The sequence below is a fragment of the Lactuca saligna genome, chromosome 4 (genome assembly GCF_052625555.1).
Source record: "Lactuca saligna cultivar CGN05327 chromosome 4, ASM5262555v1, whole genome shotgun sequence".
Lineage (NCBI taxonomy): Eukaryota > Viridiplantae > Streptophyta > Magnoliopsida > Asterales > Asteraceae > Lactuca > Lactuca saligna.
Window position 1 is genome coordinate 236,505,542 of NC_136420.1, and position 14,702 is coordinate 236,520,243.

Consider the following 14,702-nt stretch of genomic DNA (forward strand, 5'->3'; position numbering starts at 1 on the left):
TCAAATGAAAGATCGATATAGGATGCTAAGTATGCCAAGTGATGTCTTGAGCACAAACGAATCCTATTAAGCATATAATGACACATATATGTATATAATTAGTGTATATACCAACTAATCATGTATTAGAAACATCCCTAGGAACTAGGAATAACTCACAATGGAGTGTATTAATCACATATTATTGATTTAAGAGAGTTTACGGCCACACTACAAGTGTTCACTGCCATAGGGGTGTTTACGACCATGACATAAAGGGTTTATGGCTATATGAAGAGTTTACGGCCGTATAATCTTGATGTTCATGTTAAAATGGTTGATTCTTGGATGCTAATCATGTGCTTCTAATGGATAACAAGTATATAGAAAGGATACTTATGATTTGGAAGCTTGAAGGGGTGTTTACGACCCAAAGAACTAGTGTGTGTTCTTGGTGTTCTGTCCCCAAAAAGAGATGAATTCACTGATGAAATCATGGGGTTTTACTTGATTAAGAAGGATATCAACTTATAAATGAAGAATCACTTACAAATTTGACGAGAAATGGAAGTGTTCTTCATGATACTTGAGAGAGAAATGAGTGTTCTTGACTTGGAGATGTGAGAAGTGAAGAAAAATGAAGGATTATCATACTTAAGGAGTAAGTTCATGGCTAGACAAGAGTTTACGACCATAAGCTCTAGTTTACGATCGTAAACACCTTTTGATGGAGTTTTCCGGCTTGAATACTACACAATGAACTTTAGTAGATACTTCCTAACACCTAATACTTGAATTTACTAGGCTTAGAACACTCATACAGACCCTTAATAATGCTAAAAGATAGCAGAAACAAGTCTAAATTTTGATTGAATTGAATGGCTTTACAAGATAGAAATTTTAGCTTGTCACATAGAGTCTGCCAAACATAAAGAAATAAATCAAAGCATATGTGTGGGAATTAGTGATGTCTATTTTAAGACATTAAACTGTGGATCCCAGGAAAGGATCTCTTCCTTCAAAGTCAAGAGAGACTAAGAAGTGTCTGTGTGGTTTCCCGTTGAATTGCGATTGCCTGTTTATTAAGAAACAGTCAAAGGCTTCTTTTCTATAGGCCTTATAGGGTGGATCTATCTTCAACCAAAGTCTGAAACTTGATATAAGTACGAATGTTCGGAAGAAGGACTTATGTGACCAGTGTAGTCAGTTAAACAAGTTGCTTTAGAATTATTTATAAGGACGTGGATAAATGCATAAATCTAAAAAAAAAAGGATCTTTTGGGAAGAAATGTCTTAGGTCTAGAGCATTTCATTAAGATCTTTCAAAATAAAAAGAAATTTCTTGGTACAAACCACAAAAGTGGAGTTTTGTTAATTCCTTAGTGAAAAGTCTAGAACATTTAACTTTTCACCGTCAATTCATAAATGTGACAACCGTTAAACTCTGGTCAAGTTAAAGTCAAATAAAGTCAACAAGTCAGATCGGTCAACCCAACTAACCCTTGTATACTAGGGCTCATGTTAGGTAAATACTATACAATTCGCTATTCTAATGAGAAGTCATAAATTGAAAAGTTCGTACATCTAGATTTCTTTAACCTAAAATTGTGGTAAGTAATGAACCAAATCGATAAAACAATGTTGCATACTCATTGGGAGTGTGTAAGTTCCTTAAACATGGCTTAACTGGGTTTATAGACCTTGCATTACGAAGCCGGATACTCACAAATGTCACACACGAAACCTCTCTCAATCATTTTCACTCTATCTCTCTTTATCTAGAATCTCTCCCAAATCTCTCCAAGCATGTCAAATCTCTCCCAAATCTCTCCAAGCATGTCAAATCTCTCCCAAATCTCTCTTTGTATGAGAAATCTCCTCAAGAATGTGAAATCTCTCCTAAATCTCTCTTTATATGAGAAATCTCTCTAAGTATGTGAAATCTCTCCCAAATCTCTCTTTGTATGAGTAATCTCTCCAAGAATGTGAAATCTCTCCCAAATCTCTCTCAAAAGTTTCTGTAACTTTTTGAAGTCTTTCAGGCCATCCCAGCCCTTAACCGGGTCAAAAACGGCTTAAAACAGGGTAAAAACGAGTAAAATAGGCTTAAGGACCCGAAACCCCTCTTAAGGAGCCGAACCCTCCTAAGGACCCGAAACCCCTCTTAGGAACCGGACTCATCAGAAGCGAACCTATCAGAAGCGAAAGCATCAGAAGCGAAGGCATCAGAAGCGAAGGCATTAGAAGCGAAGGCGTCAGAAGCGAAGGCATAAGAAGCGAACCTATCAGAGGTGAACTAGTCAGAACCGAACCTCGCCTGAAGGACCGAACCTCGCCTGAAGAACCGAACCCGAAGCTACTGTTCATTTCGGTCTATTTCGCTCCAGATGCTTCAGATCGAGCCTCCTTCTCACTTCTTTCTGTTTCGCCTCGTCTCGCTTCGGCCCAGCATCAGAAGGGACCGAACCTTCGGCCCCCTTACGAGAAGCCTCACAGGAAGAGCGTTTCTTCCCGGTTTTCGACTACGACTTCATTTTAGCTTCGTTTTTAATTATTTTAACGCAGGATTTTCACACAAAACTTAATTTTAACATATAAGGCCCCATATTTATTAATTATCCATGTTTTTGGGGATAAACCTTATCCAAGAAGAGTGGGTGAAGTACAAGAGGTGGAGTGTTGACTTTCCTTTATTCTATGACACAAGCAACCTCCCACACCCACTCCATGTCACTATTCCCCATCAGCCCATACCTAGTCAATTCAATGTCCTTTCCACTCATTTACCAGCCATTTCCCATGTTCTAAGAGATGGAACATCCATCCTCTCTCCTCACATTTCTTTCATTTCCTATCATTCCTCCATCAAGAACAAACTTCACTTTCTCTCATCTTCACTCTCTAAATTTCGAGATTCAAGGCTATACTCCAAGCTTTTCTTCTACTTTTGGTAAGTATTAACATATTCCATATGATTATTTCACTTCCTTCTACTCAAATGATAGATTGCTTACCCAAATATCGTCATATTGGTTGTTATCTCCTTAAATCTTCAAGCATCTCCCAAGTGTTCTTTAGTTGAACACTTCTTTTCTACATCATCCATCTCCTCGAATCACTCAAGGTGATTTCATACCACTGTATTTTCATGTTTTCTTAAGTTTTAAGGGGGGGGGGGGGAATACAAGTTAAAACACCAAGAACATAAGTAAACTTTTATAACTGCCTTCATCAAAAAAGTTCAACTCCATTCACGGACTGTTTTGGGCAACTTAAACATTTTTTTTCAAAACTGTTTTACGTTTAAGTAGTTCTAGTTCTTAGATTTAAAATGACTACTTTCACATCTCCATACGATTTTTCTACGATTTATGGTGATTTTTACAAAACTGCGTATCATTTCAAACACCAATCCGGACCATTCTGTGATTATGGACTTTTTCACCCATTTTGGAGGTCATTAAAAATCGTGATAAAAATTATGAGGAAACTTCATACATTTTGGGAACTCTCAGAATTTACGGATTTAGTTTTCGACTTCGTATGATTTTTCTATGACATTTCTAAAACAGCGCAGAAAGGTTAAAATTAGTTAACAGCATATAACTTTCATAACACTTTGTATTACGTTGAGCAAAATGTATAACAATAAGTTCTAAATATTGAATGTGTTTCCTTGTTACTTTATCATCATAAACTGAAACTTAGTCATTCATGATAAGATTATTCATTCATTTAGAACACGTATATTAAACTATAATAAGCATAGTTTATGGATTCCTAACTCTAAAGCATTATCATAAAAGAGTTCTTATACATTACAAATGTTTTGGATAAACTATAATAGGTATAGTTTATGTATCATTTACTTATCAAACTTATTTACCAAAGGTTTTTAGTTTAGTTCACGTAAATCTGTTAATGAATAAATTTGTGAGTCATTTGCTTCGGGTTACTTCCAAAGTAACCAATCCTGTAAATTGTAACCAGAGTCTCTTGTAGGGAGAACGTGATAGTTGTGTATAGATCTATATTGGGTTTAACAAACCCATACCAGAGCTGCTTGCAACAGCTAGACCGGTAGGTCTGTGGTGACAAGTGTCATTTCAGTTCGCGATGCCTGAAGAACATCGCAATTACGAGGCCATCAAAGTCAAGTAGGGTTATGACAACTCACATGTGGTATCAACAAATCATAAGATTTACGGGTTCTAACTTTAATTTAGCGTGTTATGTTGATTTATCTCACTGAAATTACTTTAAGTATGGAAAAATACTTATACGCCTTCATATTAAAAAGGGTTTTATGTCGATTTAAAATCACTTTTTATATCAATAATTACAGATATTGTTGTATATTTTCAGTCTTGGCATTTAAGACTACACACCATTCATTACGGGAGTTTTCTTAAATCAGAAAGGGTTTTTACGCTAATTTGAAACCACTTTTATATCTTTAAGTATGACAAATACTTGTTCATTTCGATCCTGATATTTAGGACCACATAACTTTTATAAGGAAAATATTGGATTTTTCTTGGTAACATACATCTCTTTCAAAGATCGATTTTCAAACTCTTACTGCCAAAAGCTTATGAACTCACCAACCTTTGTGTTGACACTTTTCAAAACTACTTGTATTCTCAGGAATTCAGTGAAACAGGAAATCAACAGCGTTTTGAGGATGGGATAATCATCAAACAATCATTTTGTTTCATAATGTAATTGATTTGAATCATGTAAAAATATACTTTGGTGTAACTTTTTCAATTATATTTATGATGGTTGTATTTACTTTGAGCACTATTATACTCGTTGTTGTGATACTTTACATGAAGTCCTCCACCCCCGAACGTTTCCACCATCCTTGGTTTGGGGGTGTGACAATAAAACTATGTTGAATTTTGGGTTTCACTTAGTTCGTGGTTGAATAAAACAAAGATCATTAACACAGATGTTTTGTAACCATAAACTTCAGTGGTAAGGTCTGAGTGTCTCAAGGGTTCACTACTAGAAAAAAGCCCTATAATGATGCACAAATTATGAAACTCGCTAATAGAGGACGTGCATCTGTGTGTGCCCTAAAAAATAATGTCAGTTATGGAAAATTTGAAGGATAGAGGACACACTTTTATGCTTGCCCTAAAAATAGTGTCCAACAAAAAAAAAAGACGGTGGGCACCTATCTAAAACTGTCCGCTTTATATTTTTCTTTATGAACGCGCATTCTGCAATTTTTTAATTGCCAAGGGGGGAATAAAATCCAAAAAAATAAAAAACACTGCCTTGATAGTCTAGTCCTTCTTCTTCTTCGTATGTTTTAAAATCCTCTTCAATCAAAAGCAACCCTAAAAGCCTTGTATGTAAAAGATCGATAATTTCATACTTGAAGTTCCTAAAATCTTCATCGATCAAAAGAAATCCTAAAACCTTGCCTCATACTTGAAGTTCCTGTAAATGCTTTTGTTATCTTATTATGTTTTGCAATAATCTAATTCCTCAATGACACTAAGGAGGGGTTTTCTCTATCGGTCGGTACTCTATCCCAGTGCATTATTCAAATCAAGATCCATCTGTGTTGGGTTGGACTGGTAGTATAGGGGCAAAGATATCTAGGTCCACGACCGAGAATCAGAAGATCTAAAGCGTGTTACCCAACTTAAACCTTGATCAATGTTCCTATGGGTTTCCTTCATTAAAAACATCTCATGTTCTTCAACGGGATCAAGGGGTGCACTCACATAATAGAACGGAATGGAAAGAGAGACGCAAAAAAGGAATTATGTGGGGTTTAATCAACATTCTTCTATGTGAAAACATACAAGGTACCAAATTCCATTCTTTGATTTCAAAGTGTGCTCAAGACAAAGATCATAGGTCCATTTTCACCCAAGTAACTTAATTTTCACTCTTTCTTAAATCTCGCCATCCCTATCTCAGTCTAAAAACCCGATCCCCTCTCCATTTTCTTCCCATTCTCTCTAAAACCCCTCACGATCAAAGCCATCTTACATCTCCCCTTTCGTTTATAATATGAGATTCTGAGGTAAAAACGTTTTCGATTTTGTCACGTTTTTTAATCGAAGCTTGGAAGGAAAGAAAATCACCTGGATCGATGTTCTTGGTGTGAACATTGAATTACTGGTGTTTTACTTATTCAAAGAATTATAGATACAAAATGAAATTTTATAAAATTAAATTGTTTTTTAGTCTGTTTGAGCATTGAATTATTGGTGTTTTACTTCTTTAGAGCATTGTAGATACGAAATGAAATTTTGTAAAATTCAATTTCTGATCGTTTGCAAACTATAGCTCATACGAACAAATTTTTTATAGTTTAAAAAGAGAGGATACTGTTTGTTATCATGACAACATCCCCACTAAATACGATCATGATTTTCACCCTATATAAACTTCATCTAGTTAATTTGGTAATACATCTTTAAACAGCTTTTATTTTTTATAAGAACCTAATGTTTTATCTTTTTATGTCATGTATTGGAGAAGTTCTCTATGTGTCAATTAGGTTGAATTTTCTTTTACAAATTGCAACATGCACAATTGGAAGTAAGATGTATTCTTGTTATTAATGAATAAAAGCATGTGTGTTGTATGCCATCAGTGTACATGTACCTATGTTGTTATTTCATGGATAAAATGGGCCATTTCTCTAACTAGTATTATTATGTGGTTTTGGAATCTGGTAGGAAATTATTATTTCAAGTATAAAGGAGTGGTTAGCTAGTAATCCTATTGGGAACAATCCAATACCCAATCTTATTGTTTGCACCATATTCATGCAAGAACATAATTACAATGAGGCTCCCAAACACATAAATGCTGGAGGGACTATGGAGCTGTTGAGTTTTACTTTTTCTCTCTCTTTATGTTATTTGTTATTAATTTTATTTCTTTACTAATCCCCATAAAGGATACACATACACTCTACAATCTAATCTTACATCAGTTATATTTTGCAACTTCTAGTTGGACATAGCTGCATAACTAAAAACAATCAAAAAAAATTGTGATAAATAGATCTTGGTTTAACAGAGATTATTGTCCTTTTATTATGTTGCTATTGCATTATGTCCCTTTCAGATATGCCTTGAATGTCACACTTTCCTCAAGATGCACAAATAAGATTTTGTTGAGAAGCAAGTAAGAATTATGCAACAGATTGATGAGGATCACACATGGACTCAACTTGCAACTGCATGGCTTAATTTACTTGTGCATGGCTTAATTTAGCTCTATCTTATTTAGAGTTTATATATTTTCCTCTATCATCAGGCACCACGAGAATTAAATCAGTTCCAGGTGGCAAGGTAAACATCTTTTCTTTTTAATATAGCGAGAGTGACATTTCTTTTTTGCTATATTATTATTAAGTTGGGTTATAAACTTATGTTACATTATTGAGAGGTTTGAATGAATGTTGTAGTAATACATGTTGAGAGGAGAGTTCTGACTTTCAAGTATTACAACTGAAGACTCAGTACCTGAGAGAAAAGCTCTTATTAGCATCAAGTTTGAAATACCTTATTTTTACAGTTTCAAGAATACAGGTAACCCATTGTGCATTTTATTTTGGATCATCATCATATTTTATTAAAGTGAAGATGTTTTTGGTTGTTGGACCTTGTTCACCAAGGTAAAAGTAACAGGGCAATAAGAAGTGTAGAAGAAAACGGGATAAACAGGGGAATGAACCAAAGATAAAACTACTTATTAAAAACTTGATCCTGAATGAAATTACAATGTAATGCAGGTAGGTTAATAATAGCATCATTTGTGATTCCATTCAATCATTACAAACAAGTGAAAAATCTCCTTGTGTTCAATCTTGATATATGATTCTCCTTTATATAAGAAGTAAATAATCATAAATCAAAATCATTTATGCAATGATTATTGTTACATGGAACCTTTGTTATGGTGTAAAAGAAGAAGTTGTACAATCTCCTGCCCATGCCCATTCCATTATTACAGAATGAGAAGGTAATAACCAATAGTTCATTGGACTTTTAGAAATATTGAATTAGGGAGGAAAAATGAAAAAAAAAATGTTTGTTTTGTGCGATGGAATCGACACTTCCATTCTCGAAGGAATGAGATTCCATCCACTTATTAATGTTCATTTTTCACCAATGAGTTGTTCTTTTTCCTTTCCATTATGTATTAATAACCAACAATGAAAACATAATTAAGTTGTCAAGGTCATAACGTGTGGCCTTCAAATTTCAATGATATATGAAGTTATGTAATGGAATGGACCTAAAGCTCAAGATTTTGCATACCTGTTCTTGGAGGGTTGATATGTACTCGACCATCATTAACCAGAGTGTCTATTCGTTTATGGACTTAAAAAACAACCTTTTATGACCTTTTTCCTCAACTCTGAGATGAAGCTTAACTATTATAACTACACACACAATATCTAGCAGCATTTGTGCCTAATCTCCACGACAATACTAACAGAGCTCATATTCAATGTAACCAAACAAATTCACTACTAATCTAAACACAAACCAGTAATCCTATCCTACCATGTACCACAGTGGTAGATATTCAAAATCTTTTTATTATTTTCTTCATTTTGTAAGCTGTGTATCCAAAAGATGATGGCAAGACTAATGGAAACTTAGAACTATACAATCTTATAACTTTCTACTCTATGTGGTGTGAGTATCAAATTTTGACATTTTCTTTTGTTTTCTCAATAAAGTTCAAAGCGGAAGACAAACAGCTTGTGAAAGATCAAAATCTTCATAAGAACTCAATCTCTGATGAAGAAAGGAAAAGAAGACAAGCTGAAACTACAAACAACTTTTAATGGGCAGGAGAGAGATATCAAGGTATGATCTATATTGTAATTCAGATTCTATCACTTTTATTATGTAAGCTTTTGATAAATTGTTAGCATCTCTTGATTTCACAGGACCTGAAACAAACTCTTACAATCACAAAAGTTGGGATGCAGTTCATGCAAATGAAATTCCATGAGGAGTTAAGAATCTTTGTAGATTTTTCAACAATTTCCTCTCTCACTTTTCCATTCTATCATCATTCTAAAATCTTGTTCTTTTTATGTCTGCACATTCATGGTCTAGATAACGTTGCTTCTGGGTATCATAAAGTTCTTGACAAAAACTGAAAGGTATATAATCATGTCCAAGATCTTGTTGTTTTAGGTCTGCACATTCATGGTGTAGCTAGTGTTGACCTAGTTTTCATTTAACTAATCTAGTTGATTTATTTTATTTAAATAGGAAATATTAGAGTTTATTATCGGGTGAGACCCTCCTTAGCAGGATGATCAGATTTCAAGAGTGTTGTGGATAGCAGTGGTCTTCTGGAACCACATTACATGAACTTGCCATTCTTCCAACGAAAAGACCTGAGCTTTTGTCTCGTGGTAATATACTCGTGGTCTGTATTTTTTATTTTATTTTATCTGAGTAGTCTATTCTGTTTTATCTCGTGGAAATCTACTTAGGGTATGATTTATCAAGGTAGTCTCCCTTAGTCCCTTTGTTGGTGGTAATTGGGACAAAAGCTATGAAGTAAAATGTTAGCATGTAGCAATCAAGCAAAGCTTTTGCAATTTATTGGTATAGACTATAGACATGTGTATAATGTGAATCGATGACATGAATTCTAAAGCAATCAATCAAGTGAAATTTATGCATCTCCTGAGATGGTTTATCCATTTACACTAGCTGTTTGGACCTTTTCTAGTAATTCTCTAAAATCTTAATACCCATTATTCATTATGCTTACAGAGATCTTGGGAGCCAATTGATAAAGCTGATCTTCACAAGACAAAGATCAATAAATAGTTAGCGACAATTGTAGACTATCACTTTGTCTACAAAGATGTTGAAGCATCATCGACTCAATGGGATGATATTCAAAGAAAACTCGGGAACTTACCTCCCAAACCCCCTGCCTTCAAACCCGATCCTTTCACTGCTGCAGAAGATGAAGATTCCAAACTTGAAACCAAATATTCGATCGATAACAAGACAGAAGAAGAACTCGAAGACTTAGAAGATGATCTTGATGACAATCGTTTCCTTGAAGAATACAGGTACTTTCAAATGCCTCAATCCTAATCTCATTTTATGAGGACATTAAACTTCATGTGATATTTTCATGGTTTCATTTTATTTTATGTTGAAGGAGAAAGAGGTTAGCAGAGATGAAGCAAACAGTAAAAGTTGCAAAGTTTAGGTCAGTCATTCCTATTTTAGGATCCGATTTTGTGTGTGAGGTATCACAAGCTCCATCTGATGTGTGGGTAATCACTAATTCACTACTATCTTGTTTGTTATTGATTAGCAATTCATTTTGATTATATGGTTGTTAATGGGAACTTTTGATTGAATTGGTACCCAGAGTGTGGAGTTCTAATGCAGTGTGTGGAAGAACTGACAACAATGTATTCAACTACCAAATTTGTCAAGTTTATATCAACTGATTGCATTCCTAATTATCCAGATTATAATCTTCCCACCGTGTTGTTGTTGTAGTGAAGGCAAATTATGTTGGGTTGCATACTTTTGGTAAGAGATGCACTCCAGAAGGTGTTGCTATGATTTTATGCCAATCAGATCATGTTCTTAATGATGGACTCAATGGTGAAGCTTCTAAAGAAGCTGTTCTTGAAGGAGTGAGGAAAAGATTTATAGAGAAAGTGGTTACATTGCATGAAAATGATGATCATGGGTCTTCAAGTGATTAACTTTGTGTTGTTTTCTTAATGTTTTATGTTAAAGTATAATAGGTTTTGTTTAGTAACATGATCTGATATTTTATCCCCTTTTAGATCTGTTTGTCTGTTTGTCTTTCTTTTGCTTTGTCTATGTTGTTATGCAACTGCTCTTTCAATTTTTCTTGCCAGCCTTAAAAAGGAATATTGCTTTTTGGGCCTCCTTAGGAAAACACTTGTTGCCAAAGCACTTGCAAATGAAGCAGGAACTAACTTCATCAGCTAAGGTAGTCTACTTACATTTATCCACTCCCCACCCATATATATTTTTTTCATAGTTCTCTAGTGATATTTTCCTTGTGTCATAGAATGATTGGCTCGTATCTTGTTTTTTGACATTTATACATAATTTTTTTTCATGAACGAAAAACATTTTAATCTTATATAATTTACATGTGTTTTAAATTTTAATATTTTATACAGGTATGGGCTGTATTGAAGCCTGGATTCTTGGCAAAAGGTATTTTACTACATGTATATTAAACTTTAATATTTTATAACATAGATTGATTATACCTGAAGTCTTTCTGAATACTAATGTGTTGATGATGAAAATAGGTATAATGTGGAAACATGTAACACCTCGATTATCAGGTATTGAGTTATGTTGAATCTTTTTGGTATTTGGGTCTACTCGAAGAGTATGTTGCACTACTCATTGAGTAGCAGCGGGTTGGTCCACGTGTTTTAGTAACCTACTCGCCGAGTCCAAGAAGGGACTCGACGAGTAGGAGCTGGTAGATGAAACCCTAAATTCCGGGGTTTTTCACTCTATTTAAAGAATCATATGCCTCATTTGGCCTATTTACAGCCCCTTGAGAGTCCAGAAAATGCTAATCCATGTGGTAGTTCATTCTTGTGTCTTTTAAGCTTTGGAAAGTGAATCCTTGGAAAGAAGAGCTTGGAGGGCAAGAGGCTAGAAGCAAGGAAAGTGTGGGGAATCAGAAATCTACCTTTCTAAGCATCATTTAAAGGTTTCAAGTCGCCACCTTTACCTCATTTCCTTGTATACCTCTTTTGTGTAAGATTTAGGGTTATTTTGGCTTGGGTATGATGATATTGTGGTGTATGAGCTAGATCTAAAGTTGTAACTTCAAATCTGGAACTTTCTTAGGTTTTAAGCCTAAAGATCGAGTTTGGTCATGTATGAAGCCTCCCTAGTGTGTAAAAGCCCCTTTGTATGCTTGGATTTGTCATTTAGAGCCTTTTTAGCAATGCATGCATGTAAAGTTTGCAACTTTACGTGATAAGAAAGCCTAGGGAAGGTTGATCTGCAGTTTGGGGCCTTGGCATGACTTAAAAAGTGTCTGCATGGTTAAGGGGCTGAAGGGACTCGGCGAGTCATATGAAGATGGAAATCGAACTCGACGGGTTGGTTGAACAACTCGACGAGTCCGATAAAGATTGTCGTAGACTCAACGAGTTGGATGAACAACTGGACGAGTCGGTTAAGGTTTTCGCAATTGCTAGATGTGTGTGAACTTGTCGAGTTGCAAGGAGGAAAAGCCCGACGAGTGGCCTTAGAGCTTCGATCGCGAACCTTAGGAACTCGACGAGTCACTCCGGTGACTCAGCGAGTGGACTAGTAGTCAAGGAACTCGACGAGTAGTCGAGGATACTCGGCGAGTCAAGGTCAACACGGACTGTTGACTTTGACCAGGGGTTGACTAGTTGACTTATGGGATACCTTGAAAGGTTGGGAACTTACAAGAATGGTTATATTATGATAATAAATGGTGGAGTTTGTGGTAGTCATCCGAGAGTTGGAGTTTATCCACTGAGTCAACATTTGCGAGGTGAGTTATCCTCACTATACTAATGGGTCTAAGGCACCAAGGCCGGCCCATTGGATATGTGATCCTAATAGTGTTAGATGTTGTATGTGAGTTAGCATTGCATGCTAGTGGTTATGCTAGTTAGGTAGGCCTGTAGGACTACCTGTGTTATTATTTATTATTTGCATGCTCAGTAGTTATATCATTATATGTTGATATGTTATGTGGGATGGATTGAGGTGAGATAGCTTAGTGCGGTAATACAACAAAGCTAGGAGCATTCCAATTATGGGCTAAGGGAGACTCGTACTGTGAGCTCGATGGCAAGCCAGATGTGAGCTATGGGTCGGAAGCAATCTAGAATCACAATGTGGGCAAGGGGGTAATCCAGTTTGTTAAGTTGTGGAACCATTACATGTTGTTCTGTTTCTTATGTTATGATGTTGTTGATATGGTTATGTGGATTGTATGGGTATCCATATTTTAGGGGAACTCACTAAGATTTCGGGCTTATAGTTTCAATTATTATTTCAGGTACATCAGGTGATCGTGGCAAGGCAAATGCGTGATTCTATCGCTTCTTGTTTTGATGATTTTGATTCTGGGATACTCTGATATATAAATATTTTGGAAACATGTTTTGTAATAACTATTGAATTTGGAAAGCATTTTTAAAATTTAAAATTGGCTTGCTTTTTTTTATGGGTGTTACTAGTTGGTATCAGAGCCTTGGTTTGAGTGAATTGGAGGAATACTTGTGTTAGTCCAGTCTCAAATCAAGGGATGGTTTGCAAAATCATTTGTAAAATTGTTTTCAAAATAAGTACAGGAGGAGGCAGTGCGTACGATTAGCCAGAGCTAGTAAGTAGACCCCAAAATACCATACAGTTATTTGATTATGTGGTATGTTAGAACAGCATGCTATCACTAGGCTAGGGATCTTCAGGAATTACATGATAGAATTTCCTGATTATATGATGCCTGCTATCCTTGGGTTTTTTATATGAGATTGACATCATTATTGTAGTTACTTGTGTATGCATCACGACTGTATATAATCAAGATCTTATAGCCTAAGAATGTTTAATTCGACCTTAGGGTAGGACCGGATATTTGAAAGTCTATAGGGTCCAATGTTATGTACGGCTATCATACACTAGCACTGCATGGTTGATGGAAGTTTCATTGATGGTAGGTAGTGAGAGGCCGTGAGGCCATTTGTGCGATAGTTTAGCATTTCTTTAGGAATGAGGGTTAGGCGCTAGCTATGATATGTATGTTGTCACCGTGTTTTGGTGATACTTGAGACAAATATGGGTAGGTGTGGAAGGTAGTATGGGCCCGTACTACTGAAAGCATAGGACCCATACGCGTAGCAAGGAAGTCACAACCCCTAGTGTTGAGTCGGGAGTTGGTCCCCTATTTTTATGCGACCCTATGTTGGTGTGTTTTCTGCATGGTGATGACGAGACATTTTTTTGACTGCATCCGGGTCGGGATCAGAATCAGGGGACAGAGACCAGGGGGTGCCGGTAGCACTTGAGCCTATGGTACAAATGGGGAAGGATCAGCTACACGCCAAGATTTGAGAGGTCCTGCATGATGAGGTTGCCACTTTGTTCTGTGTAACGACCGAAAAATCTAACCAATTTAAATTTCTCAAAAACAACCCGATTTCATTAAATTGTTTACGAAAAGGTTTTCAATACAAATCATTTAGAGTATTCCCAGAATCACATTGCTACAAAATCATGAGGAGCGGTACGATCACGCCTTCACCTTGCCACAGTCTCCTGAAGAACCTGAAAAACATTAAACCACAACTGTAAGCCCGAAAGCTTAGTGAGATACCCCCAAAACAGCCATGCATATCAGGTCTACTGTGGGACTGGTATGCCATGCATTAAACCAACCTCGAATACCATACACATATCACTCTATCTCATAACGAATCACAGAACAACCATGCATATCAGGTCTACTGTGGGACTGGTACGCCTTGCAGGGCCTTCAGTCCAGCTGGTCCAACCTCCGTGTCCAATCATATCCCTCGAGTCTGCAGTGTGGTTGGTCCGCCCGCACTGGGCCTTCAACTCACCTGGTCCACTCTCTGAGTCTACAGTATGACTGGTCCGCCCGCATTGGGCCTTTAGTCAGCCTGGTCCACTCTCCGA

The 14,702-nt window shown here is 36.2% G+C and overlaps 1 pseudogene; it reads left to right on the forward strand.

Annotated features, from left to right (window-relative positions):
- The first annotated feature begins 8,768 nt into the window (after window positions 1–8,768).
- On the forward strand, window positions 8,769–10,726 carry LOC145040544 (uncharacterized; annotated as a pseudogene).
- Window positions 10,727–14,702: the final 3,976 nt, after the last annotated feature.